This window comes from Anser cygnoides, chromosome 13 (genome assembly GCF_040182565.1).
Source record: "Anser cygnoides isolate HZ-2024a breed goose chromosome 13, Taihu_goose_T2T_genome, whole genome shotgun sequence".
NCBI classification, from domain to species: domain Eukaryota; kingdom Metazoa; phylum Chordata; class Aves; order Anseriformes; family Anatidae; genus Anser; species Anser cygnoides.
This window is the reverse complement of record NC_089885.1, coordinates 20,779,329-20,798,043: the sequence shown is the minus strand read 5'-3', so window position 1 is coordinate 20,798,043 and position 18,715 is coordinate 20,779,329. Positions and strand designations below refer to the sequence as shown.

The 18,715-nt window shown below is 57.3% G+C and overlaps 1 long non-coding RNA gene across 1 annotated transcript; it reads right to left on the bottom strand.

Annotated features, from left to right (window-relative positions):
- Window positions 1-10,795: 10,795 nt before the first annotated feature.
- Window positions 10,796-16,517, bottom strand: LOC106042959 (uncharacterized). The gene is made up of 3 exons (XR_010834818.1): window positions 16,346-16,517; window positions 13,091-16,264; window positions 10,796-12,222 (listed from the first exon to the last, which is right to left on the bottom strand). It is a non-coding gene; the product is annotated as an uncharacterized lncRNA (long non-coding RNA).
- Window positions 16,518-18,715: the final 2,198 nt, after the last annotated feature.

The following is an 18,715-nucleotide window of genomic DNA, read 5'->3' as shown; positions in this document are numbered from 1 at the left end:
CCAGCCTCCAGCACGTGCTCCAGAGACACAAGCCATGGAAATACCTTCAGAGCAGCTGGGTGTCCCAGGAGAGCCTCATCTGCTTCGTATCATCCACCCGGAGACTGATGGCAGGAGGCCGAGGGGAAGGAGCTCGAGGTTCACTGACCCCTCTTCGTGCTGAGTGTCTGGGTTTAGGAAGGATTCAGACTTATTACAAACCTCCAGAGTTGTTGATTTCTTGGATTTCTGTCATGTCATGAGGAGCTCTCTCCGGGCTGGAAAGGGCAAGGGCACGTATCTCATTCCATAAACTCCTCTGAGATGAAGGTAAGCCCATGAGGCCAGGGGTTAAAAAGACCCAGACCAGGCTGGAACTAATAATGTGGAGGAATACGTGAACAACAGGATCCTGGTGGCTCTTCGGGAGAGGTCAAGATGGTTTGCTGGTGATGGACAATGTTTGTTATTACATTGGTGCCCGGCGTGAGGGGCTGTGCCGAGACAAGCCCCATCCCTAAACCTACTAATAGCTCGGAGGGATAATCTGTCCTGGCCTGTCAAGCCTGGCGCTGCCCATCGGTTCCTTCAGCATGGTTGACAAAGTGCTTTATTTATGCACCATGACCAACACGGGGACTGGTCAGTCCATCGCTCACTCCAGTAGCACAAGCAGGAGAGTTCCTTCTGACAGAGGGATTGATGGCCTCCAGCTGGAGGTCTCCGCAAGCTGCAGGATTGATCTCCCTCTCCCAGGTAAACCACAGTGTTTCTCTTTCAGGCGGTCGTTTCTCGAGCCAACAAATGCACAGTAGCAGGAGTGGGGGAGATCACAGCGAGCAGGGGCTGTGCTCCAGAGGTGGAAAGGGGGAGCCAAAGCAGCACCCCTCCTGCTGCACCCACAGAGCGCACCTCTTCCGAACCTGCCTGCCTGCTGCCACCCGCCAGCTCCAGCCCCCAGCAAGGGCTGGGCTGCACCCTTGGGTGTCTGTAGGAGGACAAGGCTGGCATTCCTCAGGGCTAGGGGAGGTAACGTCCCTGGAACAGCAGAAGCAGGCTGTCACACAGGGTGTGAACAAGTTTTGGGCCAGAACTGGTTGATTTTCAAAATCTCCAAACCGGCAGCCCTGGCTGGGTCTGACTCTCTGCCTTGCTTCTTCTGCCATAATTCATCCTGCAGCAAAGTGAGGCTAAACGGTTACCATATGGGTTCGATAGCACGCCGCACCTGTTTTCCCCCGTAGATAACCACATGTGGTACAGCATGATGGAGAGCCCGGGCTGTGCACACACATCAGCCCCAAGGCAAGCCTTGTCGTGCCACGGGGTGCTGCTGCCTGCAGCGGGGACTCCTGGAGCCGCTCATCTCCCTTGTGGGTCTGCTGGGCTGGGTTTGGGGCCCCAGGGAGCAAGCCCTAAGCCATGAAGACGTCCCCAGCTCCAGACACCACTGGATCCTGCCCAAAGGTGCCACAGGTGATGCTGCAGCCTGCGCCCCCAAGCCAAACAGCGATGGGAGGGCGCAGAGAACAAAACACCCCGTCTCCATCAGGGGAAAAGGAAAGGAAGTCAGGGGCATTTTCCTCTTGCTATCCATGCATTTTCTTTCAGGGAATGTAAATTTCCACGAGGAAACAAACCATCGCTGACCTACAGAAGCCATCTGACTGGAGGCTGGGAATCTCTGGGACGAGTTTACAGAGCTCCGCATAAACATGGCAGACGAGGCACAGGCCTGTCGCAGAGGCGTTGCAGCTCACACGTACGCATGTTTGCAGATGCCACTGTTCAGAGCACATCTCTGTGGCACAGAGGGGCTGCTGGCCACGGGCAGAGCGATGCCGCCCACCCCGCCGGTGGCTGCGTGCAGGTAGAGCCTCCCTAACCCTGCCGTGCCTGGCAAGGAGCTGCCGAGGCTCACACTTTGGCTGACTTTTTGCAGTCAGAGGTCGTTCTGTTTTAAAGGTCTTGCAGAAATAATGAGCCAAACTGATTTGCTTAATGCTGAAGGCAAGCCAGCACGTATCAGCTCTGCTGCGAGCTCACAGCACTGACAGAGATGGAGCACCCGGCCGGGCAGAGCGCAGCAGCACCAGGGTGCTGGCCCCAGCACCGGCAGCCCTCGGGCTGTGGTGGGGGGCTCTCAGCAGCACCCCCTCCCCAGGAGCTGTCTGCAATGCCTGCCATCCCCCAGAGGCAGGGATCATCCCCCTGTGCCGTGTCCTGGGAGGTGCAGCAAGTGATGGCATGGATGAGGTGCTGCCAGCAGTATATGCTCGGTTTAACCCACCCTAGACATCACTCAAGAGGGGTTCGTGCCCTGTGTTTCTCTGGTGCTGGTTCAGAAGCAGCCCGGGACAAAACAGAGCTCTGTGCCCACACTGATGGGTGCTTCCCGGGCTCGGAGCAGCTGGTGACATTCTGCAGGTCCATGGCTGGGTTTGGAAATCCTCACTGTATTCTTGGTCAGTCCTCGCTCCCTAAGCAGTGCTGCACCTTAGGCTGGAGCCTCCTCAGACAACCCAGAAGCCGGGCACGTTCCCTGCTTCCCACTCCCTTCCCCACGGTGCCCTGCAGCCGATGCAGCACCCAAACACTGGCAGGGGAGCTGCACACCAGCCCCAGCTCCAAGAGGGGCTGCGGGGCCAGCCACAGCCTGGGTATCTGCCGGTCACGGGGGGCACAGAGGTGGCTGCTCGCGCTCTGCAGCCCGAGGGGAAGCCCCGGGTATCTCTAACCCGTTTCCACTTTTTCCCTCCCCGGCTGCTAAAATATTTATGTCAAAGGTAGACATTAAAATTTAAGGAAAGCTAAATAGAATTTAAACTTGTGTATTTTGAGAGGAAATGAGTCCCGTAAGGTGATCATGCTGCTATGCACAGATGATTGATGTCGGTTTATTTATCTGCTACCGCTAAATGCTTGCAAAGGAGACAAGAAAAGGATACAGCCGAGCTCCGCGGGGCGGGGGCAGCTCCTGCCACTGTGGCAGCTCCGAGCTGGGAAGCGCCGAGCGGCTGTGCCGGGCCAGCCTGGGCACCACAGCCCCAAACAGAGCTTTGGGCTTGCACAGTGCAGGTCTGGGCTTCTCCCGTCCTTGCTGTGAAACCACCAGTGAGCACGGGGATGGAAGAGCAGAGAGAAACTGGGGCCTGTCGCTTCTGCTCAAGCACCAAAGTCTTTTCCTTTTTATCCTTTCCCTTTTCCTTTCCTTTTCCCTTTTTTCCTTTTCCCTTTTTCCTTTTCCTTTTTTCCTTTTTTCCTTTTCTTTTTTTTCTTTTCTTCTCTTTTTCCTTTTTTCCTCTTCTTTTTTTTTTCCTTTTTCTTCTCTTTTTCCTTTCCTTTCCTTTCCTTTCCTTTCCTTTCCTTTCCTTTCCTTTCCTTTCCTTTCCTTTCCTTTCCTTTCCTTTCCTTTCCTTTCCTTTCCTTTCCTTTCCTTTCCTTTCCTTTCCTTTCCTTTCCTTTCCTTTCCTTTCCTTTCCTTTCCTTTCCTTTCCTTTCCTTTCCTTTCCTTTCCTTTCCTTTCCTTTCCTTTCCTTTCCTTTCCTTTCCTTTCCTTTCCTTTCCTTTCCTTTCCTTTCCTTTCCTTTCCTTTCCTTTCCTTTCCTTTCCTTTCCTTTCCTTTCCTTTCCTTTCCTTTCCTTTCCTTTCCTTTCCTTTCCTTTCCTTTCCTTTCCTTTCCTTTCCTTTCCTTTCCTTTCCTTTCCTTTCCTTTCCTTTCCTTTCCTTTCCTTTCCTTTCCTCTTTCTTCTCTTTTTCCCTTTTCTTCTCTTTCATTTTCTTTCGTCTTTTTCCCACCACTGTCAGGAAAACCACTCGAACACATGAGAAGTGCCTTGATAGCTTCTTTCATGGTTCCCACCCCTCATGTGGATAGCACCACACCACTCGCCAGTGGTGTTATTACATGGGTAATATCTTGCTCTCCCCTGCCTGGAGATCCCAGAGCTGCTTTTGCTGGCTCTATTTCCTTTTCCTTATGAGGCCGCTTTGTTGGCCTGGCTACTATTTGCATAATGGTGCCCATAATCACTTGAGAAGGAAATCATTTCCTTTCACTGGAACTGGGGACCTTTTCATTGCATTTATTTATATATATACATTCCTGAAAGCCGTGCACTGACAGATGCTGGAAGCGGCCGCCCCCTGCTCTGCAATCAGACACCCCTCCACCCCGGCCTTGCGGCTTCCTTTTAACATTCTGTTTTTTTCCGCAGAAAACAAGGTTTGTTGATTGAACGGTGGTGCTTTTGCAAACGTTGTTCGCTGGGTCCCAGCCATCTGTTAATGCGTTCAAGGTTACCCGGGGGCTGACTCATGCTCACGTCTCTCTCCTCAAATCCTGCTCTTCCCCGTTTTATACTTCCTTGGAAAGAGACGCGTGCCTTGGTATGTTCGACACCCAGGGAAGCATTGGTGGCTGATTGCCAGCTGCCAGGTGGCCGTGTCCTCCAGCAGGGTGCCAGGCAGGCCCTGAGGGTGCCACCCCTCTCCGTGGGGCTCCCGCGGGCTGGGGGTCCCAGCCGGGAGGAAGGAGCTGTTACTTATCATCGGCCTCTTCCAAAGTCGTTGCTCAGGTTTCCTCGCTTTGCGGGTAGATAAATATGTGTATGTAAATAAAGCCCTGGGACAGGGAACGGGGAACGAAAGCTTTTGCTCCAGGAATGCAGTCAGGAAGAGGGGGCTGGGGGAGAGGAAGAAGAGAGACAGAGCAGGGGTGCACGGAGCAGTCCCAGCGAGGTGCAAGTAGGAAAACAACGAGGCTGCTTCCAGTGCAAACGTGAGGGCCTGGGGAGAGGAAGGTGCCCGCGTGATCTGCTGGCTGTGTGCAGCACGGGCTGCTGCCTCCCCCAGGGCTGAGGCACGGGTGGTCTGTGAGGGTCCTGCCCTGTGCTGCTGAATCCACCCCTGCAGGGTCCGTCCCTCCAGGATCCGTCCCATGGACGAGCTGTTGCTGCCTCTTGCTACCCCCAAAAGCCCAGAGCAGAAGCGGGGCTGGACATTTGCAACCAAGCGGAGAGGGTTGGGGTTGGTTTTGTTGTTTTTATTTTTATTTTTTTATTTTTTTTTATGGAAAAAATGCTGATGTGTCAAAACAAAGTCTCTTTGCGGGAATGTGCTAGTTTCGGTTTAACTCTTTTCAGGAACTTCTGGTCAAAACTGAGAAGCTGAAGAGTGCTCCCATCCCGTCCAGTCACATCCTGTCCTGTGCTGTCCGTTGCCATCCCTGCTGCCCCATGCCCACAAGCTGCAGTCCCACAGGGGCACGGGGCACCCAGCTTGGTGCCCACCCAGCCCCACCAGAGCCCTGCTGCCCAGGCACGGGCTGGGGGCAAGCAAAGGGTTTCTGCCTCCAGATGTGGTTTTGATTAGACATTTTTGGAATAAAAATGAGCAAGTAAAGCACAGAACAGCTTGGTTGACATCGCTGTACGCTTCCCATAAAAGTTTCCATTTTGATTAATCAACATTCCTCGTGAAAAGCATCTCCTGCCCCCCCGCCATCACAAAATCTGTGGCGGGAGCTGCTCACCACGGCCCTCACGGCACGCAGGGTGGGCGCTTTGCCTCTGCACATCCCCACGGCCCCTCGGGGCACGGGCTGACCGCCAGGACCCGCGTGCCATGGTGCCAGGCGGGGGGCGATCAGAGGCGATCTGCAGCCCTTCCAGCTCCACTTCAGGGACTTCAGTCCCGCTTAATGAATGATCATTAACTGGGGACATTTCAGATGAGAAAATTGTTTTAGGAACGAGCAATTAAATCCTAACGCTTAGATCACGTAACTCATTTCTAATTAAACTCACTGTAAATTATAGCAACGGTATTTATTTTTAATGAGGAATAAAACTGAAAAGAAATTGAGGCCCTTCAAAAAAATGAAATGAGTGGGAGGGAGGGAGCAGGAGGGCGATGGAGGGGAAGAGAGCAGAGTGGTGAGAGTTCAGAACCAGGCAGAAGAAGGCTATTAAAACTCTCCCCGGCAGACCCGGCTGCAGCCGAGCAGCAATCTCCATTCCTGCTCTGCACCCGAGGACCTCCTGGCAACAGCTCTTTATATTCTGACCTTTCCCAAAGGTGGGGAAACCTCCGGGGCCGTGCCTCTTCGGCGTTTGGCCACTGGGAAGCGGGCTTGCTTCCCTCTCCCTCCAGATACAGCTGCGGCGTGACAAGGAAAAATGGTGCCCATATGGAGGCATTAATGATCAGAGGTTGAAAGCAAGCACGGAAGGATCGACTGCTCTCCAAGCATATATTAATCGCATCCATCACGGCTCGGGCAGCGGCAGGGGAGGGCAGGGGCAGCAGGCAGGGAAGCCTGGCGAAGGGGACGGGGCAGGAGCAGGTGGTGAGAGGGATGCAGCACTGCAGGAGTGGGTCCGATGCAAGCCGGGCGAGAAAATCTGGGGGTCTCCTGGTGGGTCCGCACCCCCTACCACAGCCCCCCCAGCAGGTGCTGCAGGGCTGCGTGCATGGGGCACAAGGAGAGCAAGCCCCTGCCCAGGGCACTGGTGGTGGCACGGCCACGGCAGGTGGAATCTGCAGCAGACAAAACACATTCCACGCGATCACTGCGGCTCAGCGAGGATGTGTAGCTGTGTAATGAGCCCTCACGTGCAGGCGTGCATCTGTTGCTAACTCCAGTCAGTAATCCCTTCCTATCCGACACACCAAAGCCCTCCGGGCCAATTGCACAGTGCCATTACAATTATGCTCTGCTGGTGCCTTCCACCCAAGGACCTCAAAGCACTTTGCAAACAGTAATTAAGTCAAATCACCACCTTTCCAGTATGTCTTTTATCCTTAATTTTCAGATGGGGAAGCTGAGGTGCAGGGCTGGGGCCAGACCCAGCCACCATCACTGCAGAGCCCCAGAGCTGTCTCTAGCACGGCAGCCCCACTGTCATCCAACAGCCCCCCAGACATCCCAGGGCACCCTGGCAGTCCCAGCAGGACACCCTCCAGCGATGTACCATGGTTTCACAAGCTGTGCATAGGAATTGCCCTGTTCCTTGGGCCAGGGATTATTTTAGTGGAAAGCGTGCTCGTTTGGATCCAATAATAATGGGCTTGAGCCCGCGAGGCTGTATTCACACCAAGCCTGCTTGGAGAGAAGTTCAGAAAGTGTCGGGGTTGAGCGATGCCCACCCAAACCACAGCCCCAGCCCTTGGGCAATGACAGCAGCGTGTCCTTTGCTGGGAAAAGTGGCAGGTCTGGGCTCAGAAGCAGCAGCCTCTACCCTGCGCAGGTCCTCTCCGCCTGCAGCAGGTCTGCACGGCAGCGCCGGGAAGGCAGCGGGGGCTTGGAGCAGAGGCACCTCCCTCGGCTTCCCGGAAACCTTCCCACGGGGCCCCCGGGGAGCTTTTCCTTTTGCGCTGGCTCTGTTTAAACAAGCTCGGTGCCTTGACACTGCGGTGCACGCTCCTTCCCTGAAAGCCTCACTAATGACTTTTTCGAAGGGGCCCTCTCAGGCTGCTAAGCCCACGGCGGCCAGAGCGTGTGTGGTGTGGCTCGCCAGCTGTCTGCACGCGGATTTCCATCTGATCGGCGTGCAACGGCAGCAGCCACGGCGCTGGGCTTTGGACAAAAGTAATGATTATTCACCTCCTCCCGGCAGCCCCGGCTGTGTCCAAATGCTTCCTGGCGGTCGCATGCTGCAGCATGGGCACTGTCCTCTCCAGCCCCTGGGCACTGTAGTGAAATAGCTGCACACGGATGCTTAAATTGCAAATGTTTTTCCCCACGGCTATATTCCCATCACACCGAGCTGTGACCAAAATGCAGGCACCAGTGGTGGCTGCGTTGGAGAGGACAGAGATGTGCAGCTGGGGAGAAGGGGAGTGATGGGGACGTCTGTCCTGCCTGCACCTGCCCGGGTCCCTCATGGGGAACAAACAGAAACCCTCGATATCCAGGGCATGCATGCAGCATCCCCCTCCTGCAGGAAGCAGTCAGGGAGCAGACTGGGAGCAGAGGCCTTGTCCCTGCCTCTGCCACTCATTTTTTATTTTTTGTCACCCCTGAAGAATCACATTGGGGCGCCCAGCTCAGGGCTGCGCTGGGCTGCACTGGGGTTTGTGGTCAGATGCTTGCGTGGGTGGCCAGGGGGACAGGTTCTGTTCGTGTCTTTCTCCTTGGTTTATTTGCATTTGCAGAGATGATTGGAAAAAATTCCCCTTCTGGCTAGGGGATAAATAAAGCAGAGAGAGATGAGCACTTGAGGGAAATGGCATTAATGGGAAATGACACGCTGCCCTGCAGCAGGTGGCACCCAGGTCTCTGCAATAGGCTGGCACCCGGGCAGGGAGAAATGCATCACGGCAGAGTGCAAGAGAAAAGGAACCAGCCTGGCAATGCAGGCGTGTTGCTCTCTGCTTTTGTGGATTTCTTTTCCTTAAGCCCCACACCCACCTGCAGGAACATTTGGCAGGTGACCTGGGGAGCAGAGCTGCAGGGCTGGCCCCAGGTGGCAGGGAGCAGTGTGAGCACCGGGGCCGGGGAGGGCACAAGGGCAAGCGCTGTGGGTCGGCTTCCCCCTGCCCTGCACGGGGTCTGCGGGGGGAAGAGCATCGCAGGAGCATCCCAGCAGGAGCTGGGCTCCCCCCGCAGAAGGCAGACTCACAGGGTCCTTCCAGCTCCCCTCCAAACCCTGAAAGTCTCGTATGGTTTTAGCACCTGGAGATTATTACAATTATTAATAGCAATTATTGTCCGACTGCTCTTTACACCATGCCAGGAGATTGCCAGTAAGCAGGATTAATCTCGCTGCTGCTCCTCCTGCCGCTCCACCACGGACGGAGGCAGCGGGAGGCAGGGCCCGGCCGCTGCAAGGTAGCCGAGTCAGCACTCCGGCTGCCCAGTTTAGCCCCGCTGTTCCTGTCTGAAATGGCATGTGCATATGGGAGAGGCCCGGCTGCGGGCTGAGTAACCAGGTCAATGTTAAACACATGCCCCTTCAGAAAGATTATACGGAGCGTGTTTTCCATGGCCTCGGACAGCTGTGCTCTGGCAGTATCATCTGTCTTTTAATGGTGCCCTGCAGAGCTCCGGGGTTGCCACTATTTAGGCAGGAGAGAAAGAAGCAAAGTGAGAAAAGGAGCGGGGAGGCAGTGGGAGGGAGCGATCCCTTCCGTGGTGACCGCACGCATCCTGCCGGCGGGGGCGGCGAGCGGGGGCAGCAGGAGGGCTGATAGCCAGGGAACAGCAGTGGTCCTGCCCTTCCCTGGTGTGCAGCCCCGGCCGAGGCAGGACAGCCAGCACCCTGACCTCTTCCAGCTCCTGCACTAAGGGAAGGGCACCCAGAGGGCTCCTTGCTGCGCGGCGGGGACACCTTTGGCTCCAAAACTGCTCAGCCCCCGCCTGGGAAACAAGAAAAGGTGCTGGGGCTGTGCTGGGTTACGTGCAGATCCCAGCACCAGCCTCCTCCCGTCTGAGGGTACCGGTCCTCTGGGCTCTTCCTCCGGTGGCTGGGATGCTGAGGAGGGGCGGGATGCAGAGGTAGAGTGATGGGATGTGGGCTGCTGGAGGTGGTGGGAGGGGAGTTGCTCCCAGAATGGATGATCCTATTAGATCCAGATCAACCCGGGAGCTAAAACCACCGAGCCTGCGGTTAGGACTGTAGGAGCTGGAGCATTAACGCCCACGGCACCTTCCTGCTCCGTGAGCCTGCCCATCCGCCTGGCTCCCTGCAAGGAGGCACAAGGGCCTTCCCCAGCTGTGCCGAGCTGCCCCAGATAAATACCCGACAGCTGGAACAGAGAAAAATGGAGCTGGTTCTCTAACTGCCAGCATGAGCCGATCCATCACGCTGGTCCTGGCACCTCTTTTCGGAAGGGAATCAAAGGGCTTCTTAGTGAGAAGGGATGAAATGACAGGTAGAAAGGCCAGAGGATAAATCCTGCTGCCTACTGGGACTGTTAAATATTAGGAGAGATTAGTGTCTGACAGGGGAGAGTAGGGCAGCAGCTCTGCTAAACAGCCAAAGAAATGCGTGGAATTCCTGCTCCTTTGTCAGTGGTAAAGCACAACACTCAGGGTGGAATAAGAGGGAGAAGAAAAAGTACCTTTCCCTGATAAAATATAAAAATAAATAAATAAATAAATATGATAAAATAAAAAAAGGAGCCCATACAGAAGCCTGTCTCGCTCAGCCCTTCCCGGAGCTGCCTGGGATGGGGCAGCAGTGCTGCTGGAGGGGGGAGCAGTGCCCCGGCTCCTGCATTTCACCCAGCATCGTTCCTGCTTCTGCACATCACCTGCCTGCATCCCAGCCCTTCCACGGGGGACGAGCTGTGAGCGAACAGCAGCAAAGGGGGGATGGTTGAGTAAAGCATAGCAAAAAAAGGGCTGGCCAGAGACATCTGCTGTTCTGTCCCCGCTCCTCCCCTGCCTCTCTCCAGTGCCTTTTGCACCCCGCTGTAGGAGTCCTGCCAGGAAGGACCTGCTTCCTCTGCTTACAGAAATACAAGCGGGCTGCACTCACAGGCTGCACATCAGCCACTGCACCCCGAGCAGCTTCAAGGACCCCTGGCCAGCCCCATTTCTGCACTACTCACCAGGTCAGGGGCTCCCTGGCTCCCGACCCCTGCCCATCCCTTCATTCCTTCAACCCCCAACCTCCTGCCGGGGAGGACACCGGCCAGCTCGGTGGCAGCACCCCCGGTGTCACCGCTGCAGCCATCAGGGATCAGGGGTCAATCCTGCTCAGGTAGATTATACCCAGTGATAGTTTCCATTTCCTTGCTAAGGCGTCATAAAGCGCTTTGCTCAGACCTGTAAAGCACATGTGATGGGATTAAAAATATTAAAAAATTGGCCAATTTTCATTCTTTCAATGTCTGGCATGCCACAGCTTATTAACCAGCAGAGAGGCTTCTGTGCTGGGGACAGGTGAGTCAGGGGGTGTGTGTGCACGGGGCTGCACGTGGTCGGTGTGCCACTGGGCAGGGAGGAGGAGGCTGGTCTGCTGTGGGGGAGGCAGCAGGGCGCAGTGTGAGAGTGTCTGTGGGTGCAAGTGTCTGTGGGTGCAAGTATCCATGTGTGCATGAGCATCCGTGTGCACGAGCATCCGTGTGCTCTGGAGAGGAGCAGCAGGGAAGGGATCGGCCAGCAAGGAGGGCCTGGGACCCGCGGCAGGCTGCAGGACAGGACCAAGCCCCCATCCACACGTGCAGTGGGTCGCAGGCTGGAGAGGGACCTAGTCGGGGGGCTGGGCTGTCAAATTCAGCTCCATCCCAAAGTGAAATTCTGAAATGTGTCAGGCTCCCATCTTGAACCAGTTACATTTCTTCCCTCAATTACCCCTTTGGAAAGCTATTTTATAAGCTCCCTCAACTGATGATTAGGAGAAACCTTTAATTTTTAGCTGACATTTACTCATGACAGGTTTCTACCAATTTAGCTTTATGCTGACGGTGTCCTCTCGCTTAAAGAGTTCCTTGCATTCCCGGGTGTTTCCTCCCCAGCGTACAAACCTCTTAGCCTCTGTATTTTTCTAGACTACACAAGCAAAACTCTTAGAACCAGCTCTCCTGCCTGTGCCCACTAAACCGCATTTGCTGCTCTGTTGGGGAAAAAGAAATCCACTGATGCCTTGTATCCACCTCAACTCAGTAAATCTCATCCCACCTCCTCGTTTTCAATAAAAATCCCAAATGAACTGGCAAACCGTGATATCTTCTATCCTTGTCGAATGCATTCGATGCAAGATGGGTGCTGAAGAGATCGGATGGAAGGAAGAGAGCCTGGCTCCAGCCAGAGCCCAGGGGCGAGCAGGCATTCAGCCCCTCTGCACGGGGGTCACCGTGCCCGGCAGAAGGAAGGCTTCGGAAATCCCAGCAGAAAGCAGGCTTCTCCCCACCACGCTGGGGCTATCACAGGACAGGAGCCTGCTGAGATCCCAGCCAAAGGATGGGAGTCCTCCGAGGCTTCAGACCCAGCTGGACGCTGCCTGGGCAGCACATGGTGGTTGCTGCGGGTACTTACAGAGGCCACGCTGAGGACCATGAAGGCATTTGTCATGGGCAGTCCTGAGAAAACCCAAAAGCGTTTCCTCTGTGGTCCTCACGCTGTCAGAAGCTGCTCCAAGGCTGGTCTCTGGACGGCTGTGCTTTGGGATCTGAAATTCTTGGCAGTGCCAGAGCCTCGGGCAGGGCCACCAGCGGCCAAAGAGCGGCTTCTCCAAGGCCTCGCTTCTGCTGGCTGTGCACCGATGGCTCCGGCTGCGGCAGGTTGTGTCACATCTGAGAGAGCAGGTAAAACAAACAGCGGCGCTCGCTGCAGCTGGTGGCAGCCCCTGCGGGGAGCACAATACCCACAGTAGCTGCGGGCTGGCAGGTGCCCCATCGCTGCCACTGGCATTGCCAGTGTTATCTTTGGATGCAAAACCCGGGGAAAATTGAGTGCTTGGAAGAAGACAGGCCCTCCTGGGCCATATTAGTCATTCCTCGTTAGAAAAGCCCTGCTGGTTTCTTTGTTTCTCTTGCTCTCCAGTGTACCTAGATAAATACATTTTCTAATTCTCCAAGTCCCGCTGAATAGGAGAACGGCAAGGTGAGAATATGAAAGCAGCAGATTATCAAGTGCTTCCTGAGACTGGGAGCTCCAGCAGAGGAGCCACGGGGAGGGGGCTGGGGGCAAGCGGCAGAGGGAGGGAGGGCGGGGGGCAGAGGAAGAGGAGGAGGCAGAGAGGGAAGGAGGAAGAGACGGAGAGAGAGGAGAGGAGAGAGCACATGGAGAAAACAGAGGGAGAGGTGGCTGGTGGAGGAGAGCAGAAGGGGGAGAGCTGGGCTGTGGAGAGGTTTGGCAGCCGCTGAAAGTGTTACGCATTTCAATTTTTAATGATTCAAAAATACAACCATTAACATGTCAGAGGCAGAGGTAAATGGCAGAGCTTTTTTACAAGCCCTTATGTCTTTGAAGAACAAATGCCATATAAAAGGGAGGTTTTTAAAGCATTTTGGCTCTGCCACGCTGCCTGCCTGCCTCCCTTTGAGGGGAGCGCTCCCCTTCCAACACTGCCGCTGTTTGCGACCTTTTGTTTGTCTCTTTTTTCCTCCTATTTGTTTATTATTACCCCGTGTCTGGGCTCTTCCTGTGTGTGACACAAACCTGTGATATTGGGAGCAATGCTTTGCTCTGCCGGCGAGCAGATTTGCATCAGGCGCAGACAGGGACGAACTCTGAGCCCTCCTTCCCAATTTCAGCGGAGAAATCCCCCTCCTGCCCCTGCGACTTGACTTGCTGCTCTCTGCCTGCTTCTCTCCGTGTCCCCTTTGTCTCTGCCTTCTCCTCCCCGTGCTTCGGCCACGCAGGCACCTGCGAGACAGGAGGTGAAGGTCCGGCCGTGTGTGCAGGAGGGGCTGTAAGCGAGGGGGGGAAGGTGTCGGGTATTTCCCCAGCACACTACGTGGCCTTCCTACCCGACCTGGCCGACCAGGTGAGTCGATCCCAGGGAGGAGGAACCGCAGGAGCTGTGGCATTTCCTTTTTGTCTCTTAGGAGGTGGCAACAAGAGGGGGCGGTGGTCAAACGGAGACTCTTTTGTTGCCACTGTCACCATCGGTTCTGGCACAACTGCTAGCAGCAGGGCATGCCGAGCGCAGCTGGTGCTCCTGCCGGCTCCAGGGCACATACTTCCATACAATATAAATGACCTAGCTCAAAAATAAATGAGAACTCGAGGAGTGTAAAACAAGAAAGGAGGCGTTGCGTGCCAATTGGGCATGCGAGGTTCAGGTCACTTGCATTTATCCCATGAACGAAGCAACAGAGTTTAAAAAGCCAAGTTATGGCAATGGGAATAAAATAGCACCCTTTGGGGTGGGGGGAGGAAGGTGTTAGATCCCACAGATGGTCTCACTGAGACTCTGAGGCAGGAGTGACGGGAGTCAAGAAGCTGCCGTGCCTGTGCATGGCATCAGACCTCCTGCATCCCTCCGGAGCCACCTCCTGGTGCAGCCCCCGTGTGCCAGCAGCAGACTCGCCCTGCCCTGCAGGCTGCCAGCGCCGGCTCTGGGGTAGGCAGCCCAGGCACCCCGCTGCCCGTGTGCCCCCAGGCGGGCTGCAGGACATCGGGAACAGCGTGTTCCCAGGGCCCAGGACCCAGCCAGGAGAACACAGCGCCGTGACAGCCCGAGCAGCTCTCTGCTCCGGGTGGGCAAGGGGGAGCGGGGCCCCTCGCGGAGGGCAGAGAGCAGCGCTCGCTCCTCCCCGCCGCCAGCTCTTCCACCTCCCCTTCTGCTGACCCTACGCTTTCTCCTCCAGCTGGAAGCGCGAGTCTCCAAACAGCTCCTGAGGGGTTGTTCTCACAGCATTCCTGCCCTGCTCCGACACGGGAAGTGAAAGGAGCCTTGGGAGAGAAAACTTCCTGGCCTGAGCCCTGCACAATGCTGCCGGCCCCGAGGCTTTCCGAGAGCCGCGCAGCCTCCACGAGAGCTGGCAGGCATCAGGGACAGGCAGAGAGCTGGATCCTTGCACCTCTGAGAGGATTTCATCACTCAGTCTTAGGCTGAATACATATCCATCATTTACAGATCTCTTTTTAATGGATAAAATATCTTCTTTTTAAAGAGAAACCCCGCTGCTGATGGCACGAACAGCTGTGCAGAGAAATATCATCAGAGCAAACCCAGTCAATAACCCTCCCTGGGCATCCTGGGGAAACTAACAGCTTTTGACTTTCAGAATGACTCCGAATGCAAAGGAATTTCAAAGAGATGACAGCAAGCCTGCTCTGTGTGCTCGAACACATCCTCTGCTGGGCCCTGTCTGCCCGGCCCCTTCGGGTAGCCCTGGGACAGGGTCAGACCCTCGCACCCCCTCTCCCTGGGGAGATGCCACGGAAGCCCCCATGTACCAGGGAGAGGTGTCCCATTGTCAGACCCCATTCACTTGGGGCTAGGCTGCCCAGCTGCACCCAGGAAGAAGCTCCTGCAGCCCCCACCGCCCCTCCTGAGATGTTATTGAGTCGGACACGCGTTGTTCTGCTCCTGATGGATCCCGGCACTGGAATACCCATCTGATAATCAAAAAAAATAGCCCAGCCCCCTGCGTGCTGCATATTTTATGTGCTGCTCCCTGACTTCCATTGCTCCACATTGTTTAGACTATTAGTCAGAACAATTTGTCACCCTGCCCCTGCTGCCTAGCGGGATTAGCTTGTTGCGGGGAAAGCGAGCGCGGTCGCCGCTGCCGGAGCTGCGGGCGGCAGGGACGCGGTGCTGAGGCGCACGCTGAGATCCACCCGAGCTGAACCCCTGCACCTCGGGGTGGTTTCGTGGAGCCTGGGGGGAGGCTCATCCCCTGCCCCAAAGGTCTTGCAGGCTGGGGAAAACAGGCAGAGAGAGCTTCGGGGTAGGAAGGGGGGGACAAAGAGGATGAGGAGAACGGGCAGGAGTCGGAGCTGGGCCCGCAGAGACGAGGCACTTGCCTGACAGGCGAGGAGAGGCTTTTCTGGCACGGCAGCACAGGCTGCAGGCGCTGCTGAGCCGCAGGAGCTGCTGCCAGCCCCGCTCCCCCTGCCCCGGGCGGTGCGGGCAGAGCGGCCGCGCTGGCTGGGCTCCACGCTCCGGCTCGCAGGCAGGAGCTCAGCCCAAGCAAAAGAGCTTCTGTTCCCCTTCCTGCTCAGATCCCTTCAGGGGTTCCTCGCATTATAAACACCTCCTCGGGAGACAGCAATTGCTCTGGCTGCTGTTATTTTGTCTGTCAAGTCTCCCTGTCAGCTCCACTTTGGTGTCAGGAGCTTGGAGGGGGTCTGTGGGCAGAGCCGCAGCGGGAGCAGGCGGCCTGCAGTTCAGGAGGGACGCAGCTCGAGGAGCTGTCGCTGTCCCGTCGCTGCCTGCCCCGCTCCCAGGAGCCAGGTAGATGTCTCCACGTCTGTGCCAGCCCCAGCAGGCCAGCCGGCGGGTCACCCTGGGGGGCACAGGGCGCTGCGGGAGCTTAGCGAGCCAGGGCAGTCGCGGTGGCAGAAATATCAGTCTTTTTGAGCAGCCCCTAAAGCCTTGCAAAGGTGCCATAAAGGCTGGCAGGACGGTAGGAGTTGTTAGGGGCTGTCTTCTTTGCAAGGGTGTTACCCAAACATCCGTCTTCAAGCAAAAATGTGCTAGCCAGATCGACGGCGTGCGGCTGAGCCCTCTCTGCTAGGCAGCGGCTGGCCTCCCCTTCTCACCCCTTATCTCCGCGCTGCTCCTCAGAAGCCAAGCGCAGCATCCCCTGCAGCTGTGTCCCAAAGCAAACTGCAAATTCAGGCCTTGCCTAGGAGGCAGAGCAAATCCCCATAAAACCTCTGAATGGAAACAGAAGTGCGTGTTATTAAAAAAGGAAAAAAAAAAGAGAGAGAGAGAAAAAAAGAGAGGGAGGAACCCACCTCGCCATCCATGCACGCCGCGTGTCCCTGCGAAGCCAATGCCCTTTGCACTTGGTGCCCAGGCGCCCTGCAGCACACGGGGGGAGCCCCAGCGTGCACCCCCGGCACTGGACCCCCCCACGGCCACGCTCAGGCCCGACATCCGCTCCTCCTGCCCTGCTTCTCGCAGCCCAGAAGGGGTTAACTCCCAGCAGCTGCTCCCCAGATGCCGGTTCTGGAATTCACATTTGTGTAATAATAAACCTCGGGGTAAGCGGTGGTGATGGGGGGAGCTGCTGCCCCCCGCCCCCCCTCGCTCCCCCCGCCCAGCGAGGGGCTGCTGCCAAGCGGGCGGCCGGGGGCCGAGCAGCAGCCCAGGTGCGGTGGGATCCCTCCCGTGGGATCCCTCCCGACGGACTCCCAGGGAGATGAATTGGGGGCCGCCGGGACAGCCTGATGCATTTCCATGCCCATCGCCAACCCCCCCCCCCCCCCGCGGCCCCGGGATGTCCCGGGGGGGCAAACGGAGCGGGTCTCCCCGAACGGGGCAGGAGCGCGGCGTAATGTGTTTCAGGAGAGAGGGGTGAGGAGAGACGGGCATAAATTTTATTTAGAGGCTTTCTCTTTAATGGCTCCCATCGCGTGGCGGGGCAGCACACCTGCTTCCAATAGCCGGCCCCCGGATTCGGATTCGGCTGCCCGCGGGTGCGGGAGGAGAAACCTCTTCTGCCACCGCCTCTGCCCAAACACCGCCTTTGCCCCTCATCCTAGGGCATGCCCGTGCTCCCCTCGCTCTCCCCCTTCCTGCTGGGTGTGGATTTCCCCCCTCGCCCCTCTCCCAGGGGCTGGGTGAGCTCCCGGCCACCCTCATCCCATAAGGGTGCTGTGGGGCCGCGGTCATGGTCCCGGCAAGCCTCGAGCAGGGCAGGCAGGAGGCTGCAAAGCCCTGCCGCCCCCGGAGTGGCTTCACGGTCCCGGCTCAGACCCGCAACGGCCCCCAGCGCTATGCAGGGAATTGGAGAGAGATCAGAGGTTTCGCTCAGATGGGCGGCAGGGGCAGGAAGAGGGTTCGGGGAGCCTGATTTGAGCCTATCTGTCGCTCCATTTGTCCTGAAACCCTAAACCGGGTCGTCGTCTTTCAAGTGAGGATTGCTGCTGCCAGCCAGGATGCCTTTCTTCTCGTGCCGGTGCCGTATTTCACACCGCGGGGAGTCACCAGAGCCTCCCGCTGACCACAGCTCGTCCCCTGCAGCACCAGGCTGGGAGACACCAGCACAACCCCTGGTGTGGGGGGCTCCCAGCTCAGCCCCTGCCCGCAGCCCCCCAGAAACCCACGGGATGGCGAGGACACAGCCTCAGAGGCCATGGGTGGAGGAGCAGGAGGCTGGGGGGATTTCACACCCGTCCCACAGGGCTGTACTCGCGGCGGGGGGGCACCCAGGCTCACCGAAGGACGGGCGTCAGCTGCAGCGGCCCCGGCGCCGTGGGTGGGTTCGCAGCCCTCCCGTGGTCCCTCTGATCTCCGGAGCTCTGCAGCATCTCCGCTTCCTCCCGTGCAGATGGGGGGCCGGGGGGCGGGGGGGGGGGGCATCCCGCTTCTAGGGACCATGTCTCATCTGCTCCTGCTGCTCGGCAGCCCCGCAGGCAGCACGCCCCAAGGAGAGGGGTGCTGGGGAGCAGACAGGGAAGGTGACGGGTGTGGGGAGCCTGTGAAAGGTGAAGGGCCAGCTGTTGGGGTACCAGGGGTGGGGGGGGGGGGCTGTTGCTCCCTCAGAGCAGGAACCCTGGCTCTCCAGTGCTGTGGGCACAGAGAGCATCCTGCTTTCCTTCCCAAGGAGCTGAGCGGGCTTGCAGTGAGCTCGCCGTGCTGCACCAGGGAGAAGCCACCGCAGCTGCATGTGACAGTCCCCATCCTGCTCCTTGTCAGATAACATTGAGGACAGCAGGGGTGAAGAGCACGCAAGTGCAGCCAGAAGACACAGACACCCCCATCAACACAGCCCCGCTGCAAACCTCTCTTCCTGGCCTCGAGCTGCCCTGGGCCAAACCCCGGCCGATGCCCTGGGAGGGGTTTGAATCAAGCTGTTTACAAAGCTGTGGAGCCTCCTTGGGAAGACCTTCAGAGTGAGCTCCGTCCTGCTCAGCCAGGTGAGGACGACCCACAGCATCACCCGTTGGAGTGGGGTCGTGCCATGGAGCTGGGGCCAGAAATCCCTGCCCATGGCCAGCCTCTGTGCTACCCCTGTGCCAGCTGGCATCTGCGTCCCGCTTGAAAAACATCTTCCTGACAGCATCTGCAGATGGCCCCAAGTCACCAAGGACAGCACCACGCTCGGTCCTGGGCAGAAAGGCTTGCACAACAAAGGCACGGCCAGCACGCCTGCCTGGGGA